The sequence below is a fragment of the Mus caroli genome, chromosome 3 (genome assembly GCF_900094665.2).
Source record: "Mus caroli chromosome 3, CAROLI_EIJ_v1.1, whole genome shotgun sequence".
In the NCBI taxonomy this organism is placed as follows: Eukaryota; Metazoa; Chordata; class Mammalia; order Rodentia; family Muridae; genus Mus; species Mus caroli.
In genome coordinates, this window is record NC_034572.1 from 89,310,347 (window position 1) to 89,319,295 (window position 8,949).

Consider the following 8,949-nt stretch of genomic DNA (forward strand, 5'->3'; position numbering starts at 1 on the left):
CGTGTGTGTGTGTGTGTGTGTGTGTGTGTGTGTGTGTGTGTGTGTGTGTGTGTTGGTCGGTCAGAGAACAGCTTGCAGGAGTTGGTTCTCTCCTTTATCATGTGGCTTGAGGGACTCAGGAACTCAGGTCATCAGGCTTGGCAGAAGTTAGCCATGAGCTAGCTACCTTGCCAATCTAAGAACCTGAGTTTGATCTAGGGATCCACATGGTAAAAGGAGAGAAGCAACTCCAGACAAGTTACTCATAAACCACGCCTCCAATGAGTTAATAACAAATTGAAAATCGGGCCTTACCGTAAAGCCTGTAAGCTCTGTACTCCTGGATTCTAGGAGGGTGAGATATGAAGATTCCAAGTGGGAGACCAACCTGGGCTATATCATGAGACCCTTATCTCAACAAAGAATCAAGGGCTGGGGATAGAGCTCCGTGTATAGAGTGCTGCTTAGTATGCACAACACCCTGGGTTTGAGCTGAGCATGGAGACACAAAAGTTCAACACCTGTCTGGGCTGTAATATGAATTCAAGAATAGCTTGGGTAATTCAGTAAGACTTACCTCAAGCTAAAGAGTAGGGAAAAACAGCTGAGGGGTAGAATACGTTTTTATATGTGCGAGGCTCTAGGTTCAAGTCACAGTACAGCCAAAAACAGAAAATTGGACACAGTACAAAAATTCTTTTGATATAGTTTCAGAGTTCTCTTTTTAACTAATTTTATTAGTTTTAAAACTATTAGTATGGATGACTATTTTCACCTGAGTCTATTTCCGTATGGCCTTGTGGCAAAGGCCTGTAAGCTCAGTACTCCTGGTTTCTAGGAGGGTGAGATATGAAGATCCCAAGTGGGAGAATATGCAATATCCTCTCTAGGTCAAAAAAGGTCATCCGATGCCCTGGCACTGAACTTACAGATGGTTGTGAGCTGCCATGTGGGTCCTCAGGATGGCAGCCAATACTATTAACTGCTGAGCCATCTCTCCAAGCCCTTGCAACTACACCCCCCCCCCCAGCTGCCCTGCAGTGCAGAGGACAAAACCCAGGGTATTACTGAATTAAATTATCAATCTTAAACTGACTTTTAAGAAGTGACCACATATCTTGTGAGCAATGTAATACAATAGCAGAGTGCCTGTCTAGCATGCATGAGGCTATATGGACCACAAAAAAAATTACCACTTGCCAAGCTTTGGTATAGCATCAAAGAATACCTACCGTCATCTAGAAAAGCTATTAAAAAACTAGGTGTGGCCAGACCTGCTGTCTCATGCCTATAATTCCTGTATAACTATCCTCACAGAAATTCTAAAAAAATTGTGGGTCCCTCTCCTCTACTATCAGACTATTGGGACAACGAACTGCAAGAAATTCTCAGGTGCCAGGCAGAGAAAGTTGTCACCTCAGAAAGAGATTTCAGCTCTGACAGCTTGTCTGACCACCTTGCAGGAGACTGGAGCCAATGATAGTAGTTAGGGCCACAGCTGGCCCAGGAGTGATTAGTTAGTTATACATACATACTTTCTATCGACCTAAAACTCCTGTGACATCAGAACCCCCACACAGACTGGGGGTGTCCTGGGCTCTGTTTCCAGTGGCCACACTGAATCAATCCTTTTCTGCTTGTCGTTATTAATGTGCATTTACTTGACATATCCGATGATGGATGGCCAAGCCTAGCTTGTTAGGGATGCCAGGGCTCAAGCTCTCACCCTTACAAGCACAGTAACAATTCTGGCAAGCCACAGCTAGGAGAAACAGTCAGCAATGAAGAGGACAGACTGAATGACACCAATTAGCTGCTGAGGTCATTTTATTCCAGAGAGTTCTTTCTTTTGAGAAAGAATCTTTCTATATCTGGCTGTCCTGAAAATATGAAGACCAGGCAGGCTTCAAACTCAGAGATCTACCTGCCTCTGTCTCCTGAGTGCTAGATGGCCACGATGCCCAGCTAGGGACTTTTATCTTCCCGTTTCCCCTCTCATCTGTTTTGGTTGTTGTTTTACCTCTATATGAAGAAGCAGAGAAATGAGTATTTGGACTTGGCATTGCAGTCTTGAGATAGCCTGGCCCAAGCCGGGCAGTGGTGGCACATGCCTTTAATCCCAGCACTTGGGAGGCAGAGGCAGGTGGATTTCTGAGTTCAAGGCCAGCCTGGTCTACAGAGTGAGTTCCAGGACAGCCACAGCTACACAGAGAAACCCTGTCTTGGAAAAAAACAAAACAAACAAACAAACAAACCAGAGATAGCCTGGCCCAGAGAAATTTTCTACAATAGGCTTTATCTGAAGTTCTGAGCTGTTTCAATTCTGTTGAACTATTTGGGTTGTCATAATGCAAGCCTTGTTGTGTGTGTGTGTGTGTGTGTGTGTGTGGTATTTGTATATATGTCTGTGTACCACATGTGTGCCTTTTACCAAAAGAGGCAAGGTGGCACTGGATCCCTTGGAGCTAGAGTCACACCTGTGAGCTATCATGTGGGTGCTATATCTCAAACCCTGATCCTGCAGATCAGACAGTGCTCTTACCCACCAAGCCACCTCTCCAGCCCCAAGCCTTGGCATTTTGAAAGCTCTTTTGAAGGATCTGGAAATCTACACGATGGTTAAAGCGTGTCTGTCTTGAGGCAGAGAAGCAAGCATGCTGAGAACTCTATTGTGATTTGGGTAACCATGGAAAATACTGTTTGTACTATCTTAATGGCCGGCCCTTTGGGGAAATTCTAGATGACTAAATCTTTTGTAAACTCCTCAGTTTCTAAGGCATCATGGGGCAGAACTTAACCTGTCCCAGAGTTCCTGAGAGCTAACTGAGTACTGTGGCCCTGGCTACTTCATTTCTCGATGTGTCTTTGAACTTTCTGTGTGCTAAAATTACTGCTCTTGACATGCCTGCTTTAAAAGGTATGTATTTATAATATGTGAATATCTAAGGGCAGATTTTGGAGTTGCTCCCTCAGCTTTTATATTATTTTTTATTCCTTTGAAAAGTAAACTAAAATACAAAACGTCATAGCTAACTATATAACTTGTGACTAGATCATTTCCCCACCTCCACAGGTTCTCAGTGTGTAGTCTTGGCTAGCCTGGGAAATACGATATAGACCAGGCTGACCTAGAAATCACAAAAATTCACCAGCTCATTTTGAGAAGAAATTAAGTTTTACTTTTTTATGTCAAGAGTACCTGAAAAGACATTTAAAAACAAACAAAACAAAACAAAAACAAACACACACCTAGGCTAGAAAGATGGCTCAGTGGTTAAGAGCACTGACTGCTCTTCCAGAGGTCCTGAGTTCAATTCCCAGCAACCACATGATGGATCACAGCCATCTGTAATGAGATCTGATGCCCTCTTCTGGTGTGTTTGAACAGTGTACTTATATAATAAGTGTACTTATTACAGTGTACTTATATAATAAAACAAATAATTAAAGCTATTTATTCATTTATGTTTTTGAGACAGAATCTCTTGTAGTCGCACTAGTCTCCAACATGTCACATAACCAAGGAGGACCCTGACTTCCTGATTCCCCTGTCTCTAGCTCCTGAGTGCTAAGATTATAGTTGTGTATCACCACGGTCAATTTATGTGGTACTGAGGACTAAGTCCACACACAGCTTTGTGCCAGCAATCTAGCCAACAGAGCCACATCCTTAGCCCCATAAAAGTCCTTTGTATTACCACCTGGTGGTGGCACTTGCCTTTAATCCCAGCACTTGGGAGGCAGAGGCAGAGGCAGAGGCAGAGGCAGGCAGATTTCTGAGTTTCAGGCCAGCCTGACCTACAAAGTGAGTTCCAGGACAGCCAGGGCTTCATAGAGAAGAGGCAGAGGCAGAGGCAGGCAGATTTCTGAGTTTCAGGCCAGCCTGACCTACAAAGTGAGTTCCAGGACAGCCAGGGCTTCATAGAGAAACCCTGTCTCAAAAGAAAAGCAAACAAACAAACAAACAACCCTTTATGTTGATGGAAATGCCTCTGACTAACGTACATAAAATCATTCTGGACAGGTGACAGAGGCATTTGTCTTTAATCCCAGCCCAGGAGGCTGAGGCAGGTGGATCTCTATGAGTTGGAGGCTATAGGCCAAGTTCCAGAATGGCCAAGGCTACACAGAGAGTCCCTGTCTTGAAACTGCACCCATAAAATAAATAAATAAATAAGCAAATAAAATAATCCTTTTGTGGAGTTATTGCTATGTTTCCTTTTTCAGGAATATTTCGTCTTTTTTACATTGACTTATTCTCTGTGTGTATATATGTATGTGTTTATGTGTCTGTCTATGTGTGGGCACACATGTGGACATCACAACTCGCTGGAAGTCAGTTCTCTCCTTCCACCAGGTAGGTCCCAGGAATTGAACTCTGATCTTCAGGTTTGTTTGCAAGCATTTTACCTTGGAGCTTCTCCTCAGCTCATAAATGTCCCTTTCATGAAGGGACACCCAGGAGCTGCAATCCCTGCCATCAGTAACCCTGAGTGCCTGCATAAGCGCTGGATGTAATAGCAAGGTCTAGGCCACTATGTCTGTTATGTGTTTGTGTGGCGTGAGACTCTATTGTCTTGTTTTTAAAGGGTGGTTACATTTAAAAATATGTTAACTGCTCAGAAAAAAGATTCTGTTGTTGGTTTTTTGAAACAGAGTCTATTATCTATCTCTGGCTGTCCTGGAACTCTCTGTAGACCAGATTAGCCTTCAATTTACAGAGATCCACCTGCTTCAGCCTCTTGAGTGCTGGGATTAAAGTTGTGCTCCACCATGCCAGCCTCTCAGAAAATTTCTAAACTGCTTTTTTTTGCTTGTAAATTTAAAATGTAAATGTAAAACATATATTTTATTTTATTTTATTATTTACTTATTTATTTATTTTGTTTTTTGAGACAGGGTTTCTCTGTTTAGCCCTGGCTGTCCTGGAACTCACTTTGCAGACCAGGCTGGCCTCGAACTCAGAAATTCGCCTGCCTCTGCCTCCTGAGTGCTGGGATTAAAGGCGTGTGCCATCATGCCTGGCAAAACATATATTTTAGAATTGGCTTGTATATAGAGCTACTTTTGCATGATTTCTGGGGTTTGACCGATACGGAATTAGCCCATTTCTATTGTTATTAGCCTAATTGCTAATAAAAAATACATTTTGTTGTAATGTTATAGGGGTGGACATTTTATCTTTATAAGTATTGATTCTTAAAATTGTGTGTTCATGGTATGTGTGGGTGTGTGCTCTTTGAGGCCAGAAGGGGAGTCTGTCTCTTGAAACTGCAGTTACAGGTGGATTTGGGCCACTGTATTTGGAACCAAAAGCAGTGCATACTCTTAGCCTCTGAGCCATCTCTTGAATCCAGAAAGTGGATATTTTAATATCTAAGTATATATGTACATTATAAAATTAACAGGATTTTAGACTTTAGTGAGCTAACTGCTCACTATACAAGCACACACTAACACATGCACATAATTAAAAGTACAATGCATATGGGACTGGAGAGATGGCTTGGAGATTAAGAGCAGTTGATGCACTGATAGATGACCCAGGTTCAGTTACCTGCAAACACATTAGGTGTCTCACAACCCCTTGGAACTAGAATTCTGAAGCACTCTCTGGTCCCCATGAGCACTGCATGGACATGGTACATATATGTATAGGCAGACAGATGGATCTGTGTCTAGGCAGCCAAGAGCTACAGAGTGAAAACAGGTATTAAAATATATTTTGTTTTGTTTTGTTTTAAGGCAGGGGTTTCTCTGTGTAGCCCTGGCTGTCTTGGAACTCAATGTGTGTAGACCAGGCTGGCTTTGTACTCAGAGATCAGCCTGCCTCTGCAAAGGCATGTAACGTTTGATGCCCCGACCCCTTTTTGTTTGTTTGTTTTTTTGAGACAGGGTTTCTCTGTGTAGCCCTGGCTGTCTTGGAACTCAATGTGTGTAGACCAGGCTGGCTTTGTACTCAGAGATCAGCCTGCCTCTGCAAAGGCATGTAACGTTTGATGCCCCGACCCCTTTTTGTTTGTTTGTTTTTTTGAGACAGGGTTTCTCTGTGTAGCCCTGGCTGTCCTGGAACTCACTCTGTAGACCAGGCTGGCCTCGAACTCAGAGATCCGCCTGCCTCTGCCTCCCAAGTGCTGGGATCAAAGGCGTGAGCCACAACTGCCCATCCTCCCCCCCTTTTTTTAAGACTTATTTTTTTTGGGGGGGGGGATGGCTAGAGAGATGGCTCAGAAGTTAGGAGCACTGACTGCTCTTCCAGAAGTCCTGAGTTCAAATCTTAGCAACCACATGGTAGCTCATGACCAACCATCTATAATGGGATCTGATGCCCTCCTCTGGTGTGTCTGAAAACAGTGACAGAGTGCTCACATATATTAAATAAATAAATCTTTAAAAAATTATTTATTTTATGCATGTGAATACATTCTCACTGTGTTCAGACACTGTGCTCCTAGCCACTGAGCTATCTCTCACTCCAGGCCCTCTCCCTGCATTTTTTCTTTAAAAAGGAAAAATATCTTGCTGGTTGGCAGAGGCAGGAAACCCGAGTTCAAGGCTAGCCTGGACTAATCCAGGGCAGCCAGTGCTACACTGAGAAAGCTTGTCTCAAAACCAACAACAAAAATCTTTAACAAAAAACTCAGAGTCCCTTTACGTGTCTATTCATGTCTTTTTAATGGCTACTTTGCAAGCAACTATGCTAAGGTGATTTTAGTACATTTAATACTCCATGTATTTGTGACTAAAATCTGTAAAGTGGAACCTTTTCTTCAAATGTAGACATTTGAAGAATTAAATACATGCAAATTTAGGACATGCAAAATGACCGTTAAGTGTTCTCTATTATGCAATCTGCACTATACCTGGACTGTCAACATGTAGGATAGTCAATGAAAATCTATTGACATTTCTGGGCTTTTCTTGTTTGGTTTCGAAGGCCAAAGTTTCACATGTAGCCCTTGATGGCCTTGAATTCAGAGATCTCCTGCCTCTACTCTCCAAGTACTGGGACTAAGGACATGGGCCACCAAACCCAGCTTGTTTCTGGTATTTTAACCAGCACTGTTCACTGCAGAAAAGAAGGCTCAGTGGGTAAAAGCCACCAAGCCTAATGGAACTGAGTTCGATCTCTTGAACCCCTATGGCAGAAGAGAATGGACTCAGGAAAATGTCCTTTGGCTTCCACACATGCACCACAGTTATGTGTGCATTCATACCCACAAGCACACAAATAAATAAAATCAAATACTGTTCGGGACTGGAGGGGTGGCTCAGCAGTTATGAGTACTAGCTGCTCTTCCAAAGGTTCTGAGTTCAATTCCCAGAAATCACATGACTCAAAATGGCTCACAACCATCTATAATGGGATCTGATGCTCTCTTCTGACATGCAGGTATACATGCAGAAAGAACACTCATACGTAAAGCATGCCATTTGAGTAATCCTGCTTTTTAAAACCTGGGTCTCCATCTGTTGGCCCCACAGTTAAAAGAATGAGTCTATAACTCTTACTATATTTGTGAAGGCCTAATGTTTGATTTTATTGATGCAGTAGGCCAGGAAAGTTATAGATTCTTTTTTTTTTTTTTTCCTTTTCTTAATGGGTATATGCTGAGCTAACATACAGAGAGGATTTCTGCATAGTTCTTCTGTGTAATGATGCTAAATGTTGCTGGCTCTTTTACATGATAAAGATATTCATGTACAAGCGGGGCAGTGATGGTGCACACCTTTAATCCCAGTACTTGGGAGGCAGAGGCAGGTGGATTTCTGAGTTTGAGGCCAGCCTGGTCTACAGAGTGAGTTCCAGGACAGTCAGGGCTACACAGAGAAACCCTGTCTCAAAAAAAAAAAAAAAAGAAGAAAAGATATTCATGTACCTGTTGTATTTCTAAGATGCAAGGCTTAAGAGATAACTGCGTGGGACCTACGCTGGTGGGGCCCTAAACGATTGTTAGTGGTGCTTCCCTTTCCCAGGCCTGGGATCACGGGCTCCTCATTGTACTGACTAGTTGTTCTCTTTAAACAAAGATAATTAGACATGCCCTCCCAATCCACACTCCAAGCAGCGCCTCCTAATAATGAAAGGACATTAGACACTGATCACTCATGGAGAACCCTATAAACAATGCTTAACTTTCAAGCTAATTTTCATTAGAATTTTTGTTCTTGTTGATTGTGCTTCTATGAAGCGTTCTAATTGTTGGCTGTTAATATTCTGTAGAAATACAACAAAAGATAGAGAGCAACATTTCTGAGATGCTAGAACTTCTCTGACCCACAGAGGATATGGAACTCAAAGACAAGAACAGACTCCAGCAGGCCTGGCCTAAAAGCCACTCCTTCTACACCTCTGGCTTAAATGAGGTTCTGAAGGCTTTATTGGTACTAACTCTAGACGTCATTCTCCTAACATGAGATCAGATCAGACCAATCTGGACAGATCATCATGTGATGAGGAATTGTTGAGATCAAAGCACCAGGCATATCAAAGCTGTCTTCAGAGAAAACTCTTTAGAAACAAGCATGAGGAGGTGTGTCACGATGAAAATGAAGTCACGCTGGGTGAGACAACATCTGCCTGTGACCTCAGCACTCTGGGAGACTAAATCAGGATGAGGATGAGTTGGTGTTGGCCTAAGTGTCACAAGACCATGTTTCAAACCAACAAAGGAGGGCAGTTGCTTGTGCCGGACCTTGTAAAAGTAACCAAAACCAAGAGTTATAGGAAAACAGTTCTTATATTTGGTTATTTGACAGGGACATATCTTCTGACATGTCTCCTTTCCTGCCCTGTCACTCCTGATTTAACCTATAGCATCTACCTAGATCAAAATGCATTTGTAAGATGACGATTTTGGAGATCAGTGAGGTATATATACGGCTTAATGGGTGAACATATCTGCTGCCAACCTGATGTCCTGAGCTGGATCCCCAGTTCCGACATCCTCTTTTTTTTTTTTTTTTTTT

The 8,949-nt window shown here is 42.6% G+C and overlaps 1 protein-coding gene across 4 annotated transcripts in view; it reads right to left on the reverse strand.

Annotated features, from left to right (window-relative positions):
- The window catches only part of Gabpb2 (GA binding protein transcription factor subunit beta 2), a 35,591-nt gene that overhangs the window by 24,289 nt on the left and 2,353 nt on the right, over positions 1-8,949 (reverse strand). The gene's annotated exons all lie outside the window — the stretch shown is intronic.